The sequence below is a fragment of the Corvus kubaryi genome, unplaced genomic scaffold (genome assembly GCF_017639235.1).
Source record: "Corvus kubaryi isolate FWS band 111438036 unplaced genomic scaffold, C.kubaryi_AGA036_p1.0 37308, whole genome shotgun sequence".
NCBI lineage: Eukaryota > Metazoa > Chordata > Aves > Passeriformes > Corvidae > Corvus > Corvus kubaryi.
In genome coordinates this window covers 6,961,938-6,977,694 of record NW_024581096.1, presented here as the reverse complement: position 1 = coordinate 6,977,694, position 15,757 = coordinate 6,961,938, and the positions used below count along the sequence as shown (strand labels likewise).

Below are 15,757 nucleotides of genomic sequence, written 5' to 3'. Positions count from 1 at the left end.
TAATTAACCACTTATGTAATTTGTGTCCAGCTACCTGCATAGGCACGGGATTGCATTCCGGGTGGCTTAAACCTGAAGGTCCTGAACAGCTGGAGTAGCTTCTTGGTGGGCTGGGAATGCTAGACTTTCTAGTTAGGACTGAATTTATGTTGAGATATTGCCTGCCCTTGGAAAGAGGTCTCTTCCCAAATGAGTCTGCATCCTACTCAATCTAATGCACCAATACAAGATCAGTAAGACTTGTCTCATATTTAATGGTTTTTACTACTTAATTTAATTGCTTTAATTTACTTTAGTCTTAATTAAGAACATCACTAATCACTTGCACTCAAAACATTGCAAAACCTTGACATGAAAGGACTGTTCTCATCCAAACCCAGCCTTCTTTTCTAGGCAGGCAGGAGTGAACTGGAAATGGATCAGCCCCAGGTGTTCTCCTTGTGCATGTGTCCAGCTGGTGCTGGTCACTGACTGCCCTGAGCTCTGCAGATCTGGGAAGCAGTTTCAACTGCAGATCCATTTTGGTAATTTTTCCACAGCCTGTGTGGCTCCCTCCATGACCACAAACACTGCAGCTCCCCACAGCAGCCTTCCTGAAGTCCCCAATCAGTTGTATGTATTGCCTCTGATCTCAGTGTGAATGCTCTAAATTAAATGATAAATTCTGTCCGGAATCACCTTGGAATCACTTTACTCAATGGTTAACATATTTACCCTTCCAAGTGCACTGAACCAACCGTTTTAGCCAGACAGATTTGAAAGAGAGAGCTGCTTCACAAGCTTTTTAATTGAAAAATAACAACTTAGGAGTGTAAAAACTCAATATTGACCTGTTTAGTATGCTTCAGTATAACAAACAGCATAAGAAGACTTTGAATCCAACAGACAGATATTCAATATTCACTTCTTATTGCTGTCTGTCAGGGACATACATCTGGTTTTTCTGACACATATTTTGCTTTTCTAGTACATAGCATTCAAGAAAAATTACCTGTTAAGTGATTATTTAAGTAAAATACCCATTTTCACATCCATTAATTAACATGATAGTGCAGTCCTTTGGCTAAGTCTCTTCATAAGGTTTCTAGAAACATGCAGCACAATATTGTATTAGATTGGATTATCTTCTTTTCTCCTCATACTTGTAGAATTGTGTAAGAACTATATATAGGAATACTTTACTGTATGCAACTAGCTAAAAGTAGCAGAATTTCCACCCTACTCAGAGCAAGCCAATAATTGCAGCATTAGACTTGGCACACTAAAGAAGACATGTAAGAGCTTTTTCTAAAAAATAATTTTTTAACAAGAGTTTCTTGTGGTAACTTTAAGTTTTTTCCATCATGCTTCTGCATAATAGATATAATATCCCAGGACTTTGTTTCTAGATGCAGACCTTTTAACCTTTACATTCAGAAATGCAGAGATTTTTCTTATATTTCAAGTGACTTAAGGGTATCTTATGTCACAATTACAGAGGTGCAGGTTGACATATGTATTTCGGCTCACTGCCCATAGGGTATTGTTGATGTCACGAGGAAAAGGCAGGTGTTCTGCACTCTTTTACTGAAACTGCTCATAGAAGATTGGTCCAATTACAAATGCTCTTCAACACCTGTTTTGTTAATACCGAGGATTCAGTACTGAGCGTAACTTGGAAGTTTGTGTTGTCTTCACACAAAGGAGAAATCCTGGGCAACATAATTTGACCTTCCAGTTTTCTCTGATAAGTTTCTTGCTTATATTTCATTATAAAAAAAAAAATAAATAGACTTAAGTTTGCCTTCCAGTCCTAATTCTTGGTTTTGCACACAAGTTCATGTCTGTTACTGCCACCTCAGGATGCAATTTGTATTCTTGTGAAGGGCCAGAAAAATATAAATTCCTGCCCCCAGCCTGTGTGAACTGAGATGAAATACAAGAAGTCTGTATCATATAGGGCTATTCATCTTTGATTTGAGAAACTGTGTCAGTGATTCAGAGCTCAACTGATGTCTTACAGCACTCATTACTGTTGTGTACTGGAGGCAGCATACCTCATCTGGATAAGGTGCAACACAGAGGTCGGGTCTGCTCTGTGGTCATTAAGGGTTCATCTTTGAAAGAGAACGAAGTGTTGGGCATTAAAGTGTCAGTTTACTCATACCTCTGGTACTTTCAGAGGCACACACACACATACGTATATGCTTTTGGAGCTCACATTTCAGTGCTTCTTTAAAAACACACTGAACACCATAAGTGCTAAATATGATGGTTACTATGATTAATAAAAAAATCTGATATCCTTCCAGATAAAAAGTTTATAGAGAAATGTAAAATTTTCCACTTTTTTTTCACAGTGCTTGGAGGCCAGAGGGGACCATTAGATCATCTAGATTCATCTCCTGTATGTCACAGGCCATTAACTTTCCCTAGTTACCCTGTTTTAAGCCCAGTAACTTGTGTCTAAGTAAATCACAACTTGTATATGGCTCCAACCAGGCATTTCCATCTGGCTGGTGTGACAAATGCCTTCCTCAGTCTCCCATGAACCCACATTTCCTATAGAAGTCTTCTTGCTGTTTGTAAGTTTCTCTGCAGAGTTACTATCCTGTAGAGGAAAAACAATAGCTCTTAGCCCAAACCAAGAACTGGTACTAGTTTCTCTCTCTATCAGTTTTATTTGTTTGTCTCTTTTACACATTGTAGTCCTTTCTCCAGGTCTTTATCCTCTACTCATGGCAAATATATGTGTTTGCCATAATCTTTGGGATCACACTGTGGTTTAAGGTAATTTTACAACAACTTTCTGTTCTCTGACCTCTTTTCTGGCCTATTCATTGAATATTTGTCTTTGTGGCTTTGAGATATGTAGGGCAGCGTCGGCAGTATACACCCATGTACTTCATCTCTGTGAAAACAAACTCTTGGTAATTAGTGGTTTGCTATTGAGTTGGTAATCCAGTGAAATCCATATTGCAGAATTTGTTAGGACTCTGCTGGCAGCATTTGGGTTACTGAACCAGTTGACTTACTGCCCAATGCAAGGCATGGTGAGACAATGGGTGACGCTTTTGTTGCATCATGCTTGTTCTGCTTTCCACTTCCTGTTGCATGAGCTCCTGCTAGCAAAATATACCCATTACTTAGTTATCTTAGAAGGGACAGCATAATAAAAGCCTCCTCTCCTGGAATCGTTAAAAGATATCCCACCCAAACAAGCCAAACATTGATGACCTGCCTTGCTCTGGTGTCCTTGTTGATGGATACAGCAGTTCGTGTGTACGTGTTGGAGAGCTAACATAAAAACAGGGAGTGTTTCCCTCTCTTTCCATATCGGTCAACCAGTCAATGACATCTACATGTGTAAAGAACCCCGAAGCCACATTGCAAAATCAATATAAACCAAACATAGTTTAGAAAACGAAATGAAATACTCAAGGTTAATTTTAGCATTTAAGAGAATAATAGGTCAAAATCACTTGTCTGTTTCCCAGATTATACTTTCCATTTTACTACACAGGTGTCTGTTAAGGCTGGCAAAAGCTCCTCTGTTAGAGAGTGAGGGAGGGAAAAGAGGAAAGCAAGAGTAGCAGGGAGAGGTGACCTTATTTTACCTTTTCTGACAAAGGCAGATAACATTGCTAGATTAGAGAGACGATCCCACAGGCTGCCAAAGGCTCTTTCCTTTGGCAATTTCCTCTTTCTGAACAACTCTCACTTTTAATTTTATCATCTTTACAAAGCCCTCAGCACTCATAGTTACTTCAGAGGTGGAGAAACTTCACATTCACAGTGGTACAAGGAGTTAGCATGAGGTCAACTTCTTGTTTTAAATAAAATGCTATGCTGAAGAGCAGCTGTAAGAAGAGCAACAATGAAGAGGGGTTCTATATCACTGATGCTACATGTACGTATAGGGTAGGGGGGCAGTGATATCAGGATAGCACAGCACAGCCTAGCAAAATCAGGTTTTTCTTGCATAAAGTGATAGATTATGCAGCAGTCATGTAAGCATCACCCTGAAGCCTTGGTCCTAACTTCAGTTAAATTGCTGTTCTCTCATTTGTGCACTTCACTAGCACATTGCCCACTCATATAGTGCTCACAAAATAACTGCATAAGATAAAAGCTTTTAAGTAATATTATGTAGATACTGCTTGTATCAACAGAGACAAAAGCCTGGTGAAAAGCTGGGGACGCTATATGATATCCACACAGTAGTTGCCAGTGATGCCTCATCTCCTTTTCCACTTCTGTAGAAGACACAGGGGTGACTTTGAGTTGTCACCACTCATCAACTTTTCATGGCAATGAGGAGACAAAAGGATCCACTGACAGGTACAAAATGACAAAACTTTAGCTTGATGCCTATGTCAAAATGGTCACCTATGAAATCATAACCACTAATCTCTTAATTTGCTGCAGACTCCAGGAGACATATGTACTTGCTGGTTATTTCAGAAGATTTTGCCCTTACTAGAGGGAGGCCATTCTTTTAAATGAATCCACAGGTGATAGTTCATAGAGCTGTGACAATCTAAAGAACTCTGTAATTACATTAAAATTTATACAGCCATGGAATTACTGGAAAAATATTTATACCACCTGTTTCAGTGCAGACAGCTATAAATTTTTATTCCCAACAGGACTATTAGTTCTTCTCATCATATTACCTGCTCAAAATACTAAGCGTATCATTGTTCAACAAAGCAATAGATAGGGTTGATCATTTGAATTCAAAAGGCAATTTATTGTCTTTCTGCAATTACTGCCAAGATTCCTTCACATTAAAAAATAGTATTAAAAAGAAGAAGAAAAGGAAAGAAAAAAAAAGGCTCCATTCATTTTGGCACTACTACTGCTGAGTGCCAGCCAGCAGCAGTATCTGGCAGGGTGCTCTTGAACCACTCTCCCAAATAAATATAGCAGATGTCAGTCAGGTGTTTTTCTACCCATGTCCAACCACTCACCAAGGAATACGTTTTTATTTTAGGCCCACAACATCCTAGTGTAAAGAATTTTTTTAAAAAATTAGGTGTCCTAGCTGAATAGCAGGAATCATGGAACATTTGCCTTCAATATCTTATTTGGTAAATCTGAGTCTGTGTCTGAGCTCCTTGTATATCAGCCAGGCCTAACCAAACCTTACCATCTCGTGTTGAAGCGTTGAGCTCTCTAAACTCCATTAAAGTGTTCAAGTTCCAGCATTTGCCATATTGGTCCCATTATTCTCCAAAAGCACTTGTAGACCCCACAGTGCATGGTGGCACTGGCTTTACCTTTGCAAAGCTCAGCAGGATCTGATGGTGTCAGCCCACAACACCCAAGACCCTGCAGCAGAGCTGCCTCCAACCCAGGGATTACAGTGAGCAGCCTCCAGTGGAGGTGAGCAGAGTGATCTCTCACAGAGGTCTCTTTAGTTGCTACTTAAATCAATGAGTTCATCTGCTTGTGTTGCTGCTTGCTTGCCATGATCAAAAGGTTAGTTTATACACACACAAGAGCACCAGAGGTAATATTAAGAGTTAATAAGGGTTATGCTTATGGATTGCTTTATGTGGTTCATACATACACACCAAATGGAGGTTTTGCGCGTTGCTGTGGACCTATCACTCCAAGCTTTTTGCAACAATTAGGCTTGATCATTGCAGTTCAACTTGCTATCATGAGATTCTTACTGTGCAAATGCAGCCAATTCAGTGCTACAGACCTCCCCTGTTTTTTAACTGGCATGTGATGATCAGCTTTTCCCAGTCACTACGCACTTTTCATACTTTATCTTTGCATGCTACATAATGAACCAAGGAACAATTATATGTTAATTTTCCCCATCCTTTATATGAAGATATAAAACAGCCCTTGTTGTTCAAGTAGGCTACTCACTTCAGTGTTACTTGCCTCGATTTCTCAATACGCTGTTTTCACTGTACCTTTTTCACTGAGAGGGATAGTATTTCTCTTGTAAGTTCTACTCAATTTCCTAGCCAGGATTGCTGAGACACTGGTCATATGACCCTGAGATGCAGTCTTCAGCAGGGTTTGGGCCATGGCCATCTAATCATACCCTCTGTGAGTCACTTCTTGATGCACAGCAACTCCGTCTACGCTTGTGCCTGAGAGCTTCCAGGCACTAAAGCCAATTGGCAGCGTATGGCTCAAGACTATGCCTTTGCCTCTGAAACAGGCTGGCTGCATGAAAACTGTCTATTGGAAGCAGTCTCTGGATCACTGAACTCCTAAACTGTGCCTCAGAACTGCTCTTGAGAGCACAGGGTGGACAGGTCAGGTTCATGCCCAGGACAGCTGTGTCCATGTCCTGGTGTTTGGGAATATTTTGAAGCTTTCACCATTGCTGGCTGCAACACTGCTCCTGAAGTGACTTGCTCTAGCCATTTAGGTGACCCCTAGTTTGATCTGATGCCTATAACAGTCAATGTTTAGAGGCTCATTGACTCCAATGGACTTTGGCCTAAACATACAGATCTCTGGATTTCAGATGTTTCTGATTTGCAGGAGCAGGCAGGTTGGCAAATGTCAAAAAGGGACATTTGCTTCTGGCAGGAATCAGTAAAAGAGAAAGCCCCTGCCAGGTATGCTATTTACTGATCTACGTATTTGACCTGTCAGCACAGTGTAGTAGGCAAACACTCAAAGGAAACATGTTTGTGACATAACTTATTTTAGTAGAATTTTGCATTTACTACAGCAACTTGGTTTTATAATTTACAGGTGCAAGTCAGAAGGATGTTTTCCAAATGTACCCCTAGAGTTTTATATTTTATTTTTACTGTATTTTAAATGCCAAATCAAAATTATCATGTTTAATTTACTTTATTCTCAGTGGTTTTGCTTAGATTTATGAATTACTTTGGATTAATTGGTGTATAGCATTCTGGTTTTATAGTGTAATTTGGGTGTGTCTGAGCGCATTCCATTTTATTACTTGCTTTAGGGTATATTTTGGATGAACTGTATAATATAAAGTAGATTTGGTGTTATGTTTTATATAACACCAGAGAAGGCACAAAAACTGCATTTAAGTTTCTAGCTTTGTGGGTTCCATGTCCAGAAAACTTTGAAGGACAAATCTGCTTATTTTCCATTTTTCTCAGTTTGTTCTGAGTTCTTCCATTTCAATTTTTCACAATAACCTTTGAATTATTGAAACCTGGTGTCAGTCAGAACAAAACTAGTAGTCCACCCTGAATGATAGTATAGATACCAGTATCATATCTTCCAAGACCCCCACTGAAAAAGTCAAATCAGAGCAACTAACCAAAGCAAAATGAATACCCCACATGAGGGCCTGACACCCTTATTGTATCAGACCTTTCTTCTTTCTTGTCTTTGGAGGGATCAAAGTGAAATACTTTTCACTAGCTAGCACACTGCAATTGTTGACATCTGGAACTTCTGACTCTCATAAAATCACAAAATATTTTGCTATGGAAGGGATATTAAAGAAATCGTGCAGTTTCACCCCTCAGCCCTAGGCAGGGAACTGCTTTCTAAATCAGGTTACTCAAAGCCCCATCTGACCTGGCTTGAACACTTACAGAAATGGGGCACCCACAGCTCCTGAACAACCTGTTCCAGTGTCTCCCCACCCTCACAGTAAAGATTTTCTTCTTAATATATAATCCAAACCTGCCCTCCACCAGCTAAACGCCATTCACACTTGTCCTTATAACTGTATGCTCTTGAAAGTACTCTCTCTTAGGCTTCCTTCAGGTATTGCAAGGCTGCAATTAGGTTACCTCAAAGCCTTCTCTTTTCCAGGCTGAACAATCCCAATTCTCTCAGCCTTTCCTCCTAGGAGAGGTGTACCACCCCTCTGATCATCTTTGCAGCCTCATCTGGACTCACTGCAACCAGTCCATGTCCTTCTTATGTTGAGGGCCCCAGAGCTGGATGCAGTGTTCCAGGTGGGTCTCACCAGAGCAGAGCAGAGGGGCAGAATCCCCTCCCTCCCCTGCTGCCCACGGGGCTCTGGATGCAGCCCAGGACACATTTGGCTCTCTGGGCTGTGAGTGCTCATGGCTGGGTCATGTCCAGCCTCTCACCCACCAGCACCCCCAAGTCCTTCTCTCCGGGCTGCTCTCAGTCTGTTCATGCCCAGCCTGTGTTGATACCAGGGATTGCCTCAACACAGCTGCAGCACCTTGGTCTTTGTCTTGTTAAACCAACATGAGATTCCCAAGGGCCAACTTCTCCAGCTTGTCCAGGTCCCTCTGGATGGCATACCATCCTTCAGGAGTGTCAAGAACACCACTCAGCTTGGGGTCATCTGCAAACTTGCTTGAGGATGCCCTTTGTCTATGTCATTGATGAAGGTATTAAATAACATTGGTCCCAACACAGACCTCTGAGGGCACCACTTATCACTGACATCCATTGAGACTCTGAGCCATTGGCCACCACCCTCTGGGTGGGACTGTACAACCACTTTCTTATGCACATAATAGTTCACTCCTCAAATTCCTCTCTTTTCAGTTTAGAGAGAAGGATGTCTGGGAGGAACCATGTCAAAGGCTTTACAGAGTCCAGATAATTGACATCTGTAATCCTTCCCTTGTCCACTGATGTGGTCACTCCACCACAGAAGGCTACTGGGTTGGTCAGGCAGGACTTACCCTTGGTGAAGCTGTGCTGGCTGTCCCGAATCACCTTCCTGTCCTTGATGTGCCTTAGCACAGCTTCTGGGAGGATCTGTTCCATGATCTTCCTAACAGAAGGGTGAGGCCGACAAGTCTGTAGTTCCCAGGGTACTCCTTTCTACCATTTTAAAAGATGGATAAAACGCTTCCTTTTTTACAATCACATGTCCTGACTGCCATGACTTTTCAAATATCATGGAGAGCAGCTTGGCAACTACATCAGCCAACTCCCTCAGGACTCTGGGGTTCATCTCATCAGTTCCCAGAGATTTATGTACATTCAGGTTCCTCAGGTGGTCATGAACCTGATTTTCACCTGCATTGGGAAACACTTCAATCCCCAGTTCCTCTCTTGCAATCCAGCCACTCAAGAGGTGTGGGAAGAGAGGTTGCCATTGAAGACTGAGGCAAAAAAGTTGTTGAGTACCTCAGCCTTCTCCTCATCTGTTGCTGCCAGCTTGCCAGAACTGTTTATCAGAGCAGCGGGCGTTATGTCTTCTTTGACCTGCCTTTTCTAGATTATATACCCATAGGAAGCCTCGATTAGTAAAGCCCAATTTTTAAGTCACAGGCTTCTGTAGGGATTGCTGTAAACTGCTATTGACTGCATTTAGTACTTTTGATGTGCTTAACCCAAAACTACACATCCTTGTCAGCCTTACAGCATGTTCTCTGATTCCTTTTATGCGTTTTATACCCCCCGTCTTTCATTGCATTTGTGTTGATGTGTCTCTGTTCTGCACAAAGAAGCACCTTCCTGCAGTCAGAGTGAAGAAGACTGAACAAAAAAAACCTCTGAATGTTAGAAACTTGCATTTTTTTTTTATCATCTTTGTGACTCCTTGGCTTGCCTTTGGTGCCATTACAGCTTCTACATTTTAGTAAATTGGTGGACCTGTAGTCAAAATGCTACTCCAAAGAACCCCTTTCCAGGCATTGAAATAAAACACTTCTGACCCCTCTTGTCTGCCCCTACTTCAAACAGGCTGGTAAATGGTGGATTTCCTTCCAACATAACATTGGACAGTCATGTTAAATTGTAACAACCACTGCCTGGAACGACAGAAGGCAATCTAGAGACAACAAATTACTAGGTAAGAAGAATACAATTCACGAATCCCTGACAAACAGAGTTGAAACTGAAAAAACAAATGAGTCACTAATGTTATGTTAAATGAAAATTGGGAAGTACTGAAGTGTTTGAACTACTGTACCAACAAAAAGAAGTTTTCCATATAAATGTCACGAGATTGGCTTCAGCATCAGAAGTCTGACTAATGAATCACTAATATGATGTAACTGTGGTTGATACCTTGTCTCACAAAAAAGTACCAGAGAAGTATTAATTTCTTAGAATTTATTCGAAGTATTGAGCATGAATCACTCTAACAAAGAGATAAGATCCAAAATTTTCATTAATTGAAGAACATGTGAAACACCTTAGAGTATATTTTGTAGGACAAAGGTAAAGCTAGTTAATAAGTTCTCCTATTTATTTTGGAAACTGGAATCATTGCAGAATCATTCTACAACTTGATAGCTATACTATCGTCTCTTATTAATGCAGTTTCAATTAAAATGACTCTGTGCTTAGTGTTTAGTAAATACAATAATTACACACTGTATTTTCTTTGCTACTTTCTCCTCTCTCCTTTTGGGCACTTGAAAGAATTTCACTGGCAATGATGAATTGAATCTCACAGTGCATAGAAGTACACAATGCAGCTGGCTGCAGGGCAGAGAACTGAACAGAGTATTTATGTGACTCTCAGCCCCACATTGGTAAAGTCTCCACAGGCTGGCTAACCCTGGTGTCCCTAGGAGCTCAGTCAAGCTGAATCAGAGGGAATGGCACATACCATAAAATGCATGTGCAGCCTATTGGGGCTCAGTATCTAGCAGGAGTTAGAGCCTAAAGTGACTTTGGAGCTTTTGAAATCTCCAAATTAGATGCTGCTTTGTGTTGTAAGTATATAAAAGCCTTGAAAGTTCTATTATAAGCAATTTTTCCATACACATCAGCAAATTTACAATAGGATCTGGACATGTATACAGCAGAGACAGCATCTCAAAAGGCATATGGAGACCTGCAGCTTCAACTAGTTAATTTCAAAGAAAATCCACAAAACAGTAGTATTTCAAAAAGTAAGTTATCTCAGAGATTCCAGAATACAGGAATATAAAAACAAAATGTCTGCCTGTTATTGACTTTACACTCCTGGTGATCTTTGCAATTCAGTGTTAAATTTCCATTTAACGTTCGTAAGGTGTCAACTGTTTTCAAAACATAATTTTCATTACCTAATATTTACAAAGACATTTGGTCTCAAGTTCTGCATGTACATTGGTCATATATCCATGCAACATGTAAGAATGAACATCTGTATAAGGGCTGTGAGGTGATGAAGATTAAATGCTAACTTTGTGAGCTTTACGTAACTCCTACCAAATCAGCTGCCCACAAACCACAGGAGTTCACCACATAAGCAGATAGAAATTTTGTTTGGAAAGGACAGGATGATGATTTCCAGTTCATAAGATATTTATCCCAAGACACATTCATTCATCTGTTGCACATTTAAATGTCTGCTTTTAGTCACTTGCTGGAGCAATACAATTAGAAAGAGCATCTCTTTCTAATAACGGCTTCATTCCACACTGAGTTACAAGCAGTCACTGTGTAATCTAAAGCAGTAGGAACAAAGTGTGAGTTCAGGAAGTCCAAGCCACAAGGAAGGAGATTCTGCACCAAAGAGACAGCTAGCCAGAGGTGATTAATGGGGATGTGGAGCCCAAATCCTGCAGGAGGAAAGGAAAATAAAAGTCTAAGTAAGTTACTCCACCTATGCAAGGACTGTTGGTCTTCAAGCCTGCCTGGTGGATGTTGAGGACTGAGGTCCATGTGTTTTCTTACCACATCAGCCGCCAGACAACCTTCACTCAAGGCTTGGGGTGTAATCCTAGACTGGTCCAATGATAAATGAGCTTTGGTTGTTTTTAAGAAGAAAAACAATGGTAAGAATATGAAATATCTTTTAAAGGTAAAGTATGAGAAGTATTTAATTTCAACAGTTACCAAATTAATTAAATTTAATTACAAAAAAATTATGTGGGCATTTAAATCAAAGAATAATTGGAAATCATTTATCTCTATCTGAATGCTTTCAAACTACTTTCAGGGATTTATTAACTACAATAACCTTCGTTTTTAAGCAATGAGTACAGTCATGCATGAACAATTACATTCTGCAGTCTTTAATTTGATGGAATTTATTCTCAGACATCCTTCCTAGGATGGAACATGTTCCTGGAAGAGGTTATGGTTTGATCTAAACACTGTCAGTTTGGGTTCAGATTGATCACTTCCAGTATAGAGTTCAGTAACAAGTTCCTGAAAGAAGAAGGCTTCACCTGCAGAGACCACTGTTCCAAATTGGTGCTTTATGCTGTGGAAGGATGTGACTGTCTAATTGGATTGTGATAGATGCTGAAGGTCTGAGACTGCAAGACTGATTTATTATGAACTTTGCAAATGAGTCCTTGGCTACATGTCTTTTTCTGACTTGAATATTCAAATGTTTCTTAAACAATTTTTTTGCTGACCATAACATTCATTCCTGAGAGATGCTCTTGATGTCAGTATTTCAGCTCATCAGTCTCTTTAAGCACTGTATTAGACCATAAATTCACTTTGACTAAGATGCAAAAGAGACAAAAGATTGCTTATTTTGTAAAAAGAATAAAATATTTTTTTGCGTTTACATGTGAAGATTATTTTGTGAATTTCTTATTCACTGAGTTTCCTTCTGTTGGTTATTGGTCTGATGGGATTTTTTTAGAGGCATGTGGTCCTACCATATAAAACTAAAGCACTACTATAATTTAAAAATTACTCTGGTGATATTTTCTTTCTAGTAATATGTGATACTTATTAATTTTCTCCGTTTCATTTGTTTTCTTCCTTGCCTTTGTTTCGTGAGTTCTTTTACTCAGAGTTCAAATTAAAATACAGGAGACCGGGAGCTTGTCTTCGGATCTTAGATGTTTACTATATCTTATCTATAATACAGCTGCACAGAGTATGCCTCTAAGTTAACAAGGTGAAAATGGCCCTGAGTTCTAACTTCCAAGGTCTTTTAGGGTCCAAATTACCCAATTATGGAATGCCAAGTAATTTATTTTTACTAATAATCCAATAACTAACTATTCATGATCCACACTGTGGGTTTTTTGACCCAATACCAGAATACCCAGATTTGTGAAGAAGAAGGAGAAAAGAAGAACAAACCCACACCCCAAATCCTCCATATTGTTACGTATATCCCATAAACCTAACATATTCCACCCAGTGATATAACTTTTAGTTACACAGCAACAACCTCAGTGTTATCACACAATTTACAAAGCCTTTCCCAAGGCCCCAGATCAAATGCAGTGTGCTTCTGAGGATCACTGTCTGTCAGCACTGAAAGGCTGAAATTCTCAGAACTCGGGGTTCCAACATCACCCCCTCCTGTTTGAACCATGAACACTGCTTTAACTGTTTTGTTAAACCATTATTGGATACATGGAAGTACACAAGGTACAAGTACCATGATGACTATAATGACAGTCAAAACATACATGCCCAATTTCAAAAGCTTTCTCCACAGTGGTGTGAGGTTCAACCAATCGAACAGATCATCCAACCATGATCCTCTTTCAGCTTTGAGTTTGGTGAGACCTTCTTCTAATTGTTGAATGCTCTGGTGCATTGATACTAAATGGTCAGAAAGGTTCATGCAACACATTCCATCAAAGTCTTTGCGTCCATGTCCGTGCACTAACAAAAGGAAATCTATCGCTGCTCTGTTTTGCAAGGTTGCATGTCTTACACTTTGAACACCTGTTAACAAATTGCTCAATGTGAGAGAAAAGGCATCAGAGTTCTTACTTAGCCAACAGTGTAATTGATCCAATTGTTTCAAGGCTGCTCCTGCAGTAGCTTGAGGTACAAAGAGCTGCAGCAAACACTCTTCCAAAATTCCAAGCTTTAAAATTATTATTACAATCAGCTGTATGTTAATCGACAAATCTTTTTTCTCTGTGCTCATGTTCTTTTATTGTTTTTACATTACGTGTTAGTAAAGTAGGTCTCCCAATCCTACATGGTCCACCTTTGGGGTTTGATGGAATGGCAGGCCAAACTCTATCTCCACAAATGAAAAAGTCTCCTTGTGGTAATTATAAAGGAACATGGTTGGGTGCTATGTGAAACTGAGGTGAAATTGCACCAACATGTCGCATTTTCGTACAATGCATGATTTGGAGTGACATCTGTGATTTTGTTTTTCTTCTGTTTTGACTCAGGAGAATCAAATATTATGCAAAAATCCATTTTTACTGAGCCAAGGATTTCTAATTCTTGAAGTTCATAGGGTGTATCAGGGAGAAATTTAGTCCAGACACCCCATTCCTCTGTGGGATTCATGAGGAATTGTGAAAGATCTGAAAGGACATTTTTTGGTATTGGCCAATTGTCTACCGGTAAACTGACCAAGCAGGTTGAAAATGGCTTTTCTGAATAAGTCAATGTCCTGGGTTGCAGTGTATTCTAATGCCATCCTCATGAGCTGTTAAAATCAGGTGGGGCAGTGTTTCCTTGCCTCCTCCCCCCAGACTATCTTGCTGTTAATGGCGCATCACTGTCCTGCCACATGACTCAGAGATAACTCCCTCCGGACTATCTTCTGTTAATGAGCCTAATCAACACTCTGCCTCATGACTCGTTACCCCATTGTGAGATGCTCCGCCCAGAGGGAGGAACCAAGCATCCCATCGTGGATATAATCTGAGACTCTGAACACCAGAGACAACACTTTCCACTGGATTTCCAGAGGACAGGAGCTGCACATCCACCACTGGACCTTCTGAGAAAGAGCAGACCCTTTTTCTACAGGATCAGCACTTCAGAGGACTGCAGCCACCACTCTACTGCTACCACCACCCTGCCAAACAGGGACTCAGGTTGTATCTTGACTGTCAGTTTGAATCAGTGTTTTCTTTTAGTTTTTTTTTCCTTTTCTTTAATTTCCCCATTAAATTGTTATTCTGACTTGGTGCCTCCCACTGGTTTGTTTTCAAACTAATACAGTCAAACAAATGGTATCCAAACCTGAGGCATCGGCTAAGGTCACCCAAACATTGGTTTTTGGTTGACTCATGGGCAGGATCGCGTTACATAAGGCAAACAATGAAATAATAAGGCACAAGTATGATACCTGATTTAGTTTCATGTTTTTCTTTGGTTTCTTTTCTCAGTCTCGTTTTGAGCCAAGCCAATCGGAAGGCACAAAAGTTACTTCTTTTGCATTCAATTTCACGAATTTGGACCTCTTTGGATTCTCTCTAAAGTTCTCTCCAATTATTGTGGAGACGAGGACTATTCCCTTCCTTGTGACCTAATATAATTAAAATTTCAATGGCCTTACATTTTGTATGTAATTCCGAATCATAACACGATCCACACCACGCACTTGTGTTGGGGTTTTAAGAGTTCTCCTAGGTTTTTTTTTTCTGTTAAAGGAATTTTTTCCCCTATACATGTTGCTAGGGGAACAAATGGCCAAGTACTTAAGAAAAACAAAGGACCTGGCTTCTTTTTTTTGTTTCACCTGGGTGTGTGGTCAGTCGGTGTCGGCATCCGGAGAGAGAGGAAGCTGCTTTTCCTTCAGCCACTTTTCTTTCTGCTGGAGAAACACCGGGATCCCAAGCCTGCCTTCCCTGCTCCGCTTGGAGCCGGGCCGTGGCCGCCCTGCCCCACCGTTGCTTTGAGCCTTCACTACGTTGTAGCCCTGTGCAACCTGCCTGCCCAGACCTCCGGGGGGGGTTGTCTGTTTCGATACACCTCGTCTGCCATCCGGGATTTGTGCTCGTCCCTGCCACTCCAGCCTGCTGTTCCTGAGGGTCCGGCTGGACACCAGGGTCAGCTGCCCAGGGGTTTGTGAAGCTCCTTTGTCCCATCCCTTCCCGGGATCCCAGGCCGCCGGTGCCGCGTGCTCCCCGAGCTCGCTCCGGAGCGCCCCCTGCAGCCGCGGGGGAACCATCGCACCTGCCCTGCTCACCGGGAGCCGCCAGCG

General features: G+C 40.9%; 1 long non-coding RNA gene across 1 annotated transcript; it reads right to left on the bottom strand.

Annotated features, from left to right (window-relative positions):
• Nucleotides 1-9,981: 9,981 nt before the first annotated feature.
• Nucleotides 9,982-14,243, bottom strand: LOC121664803. Its single transcript, XR_006016136.1, has 2 exons — nt 11,554-14,243; nt 9,982-11,438 (listed from the first exon to the last, which is right to left on the bottom strand). It is a non-coding gene; the product is annotated as an uncharacterized LOC121664803 (long non-coding RNA).
• Nucleotides 14,244-15,757: the final 1,514 nt, after the last annotated feature.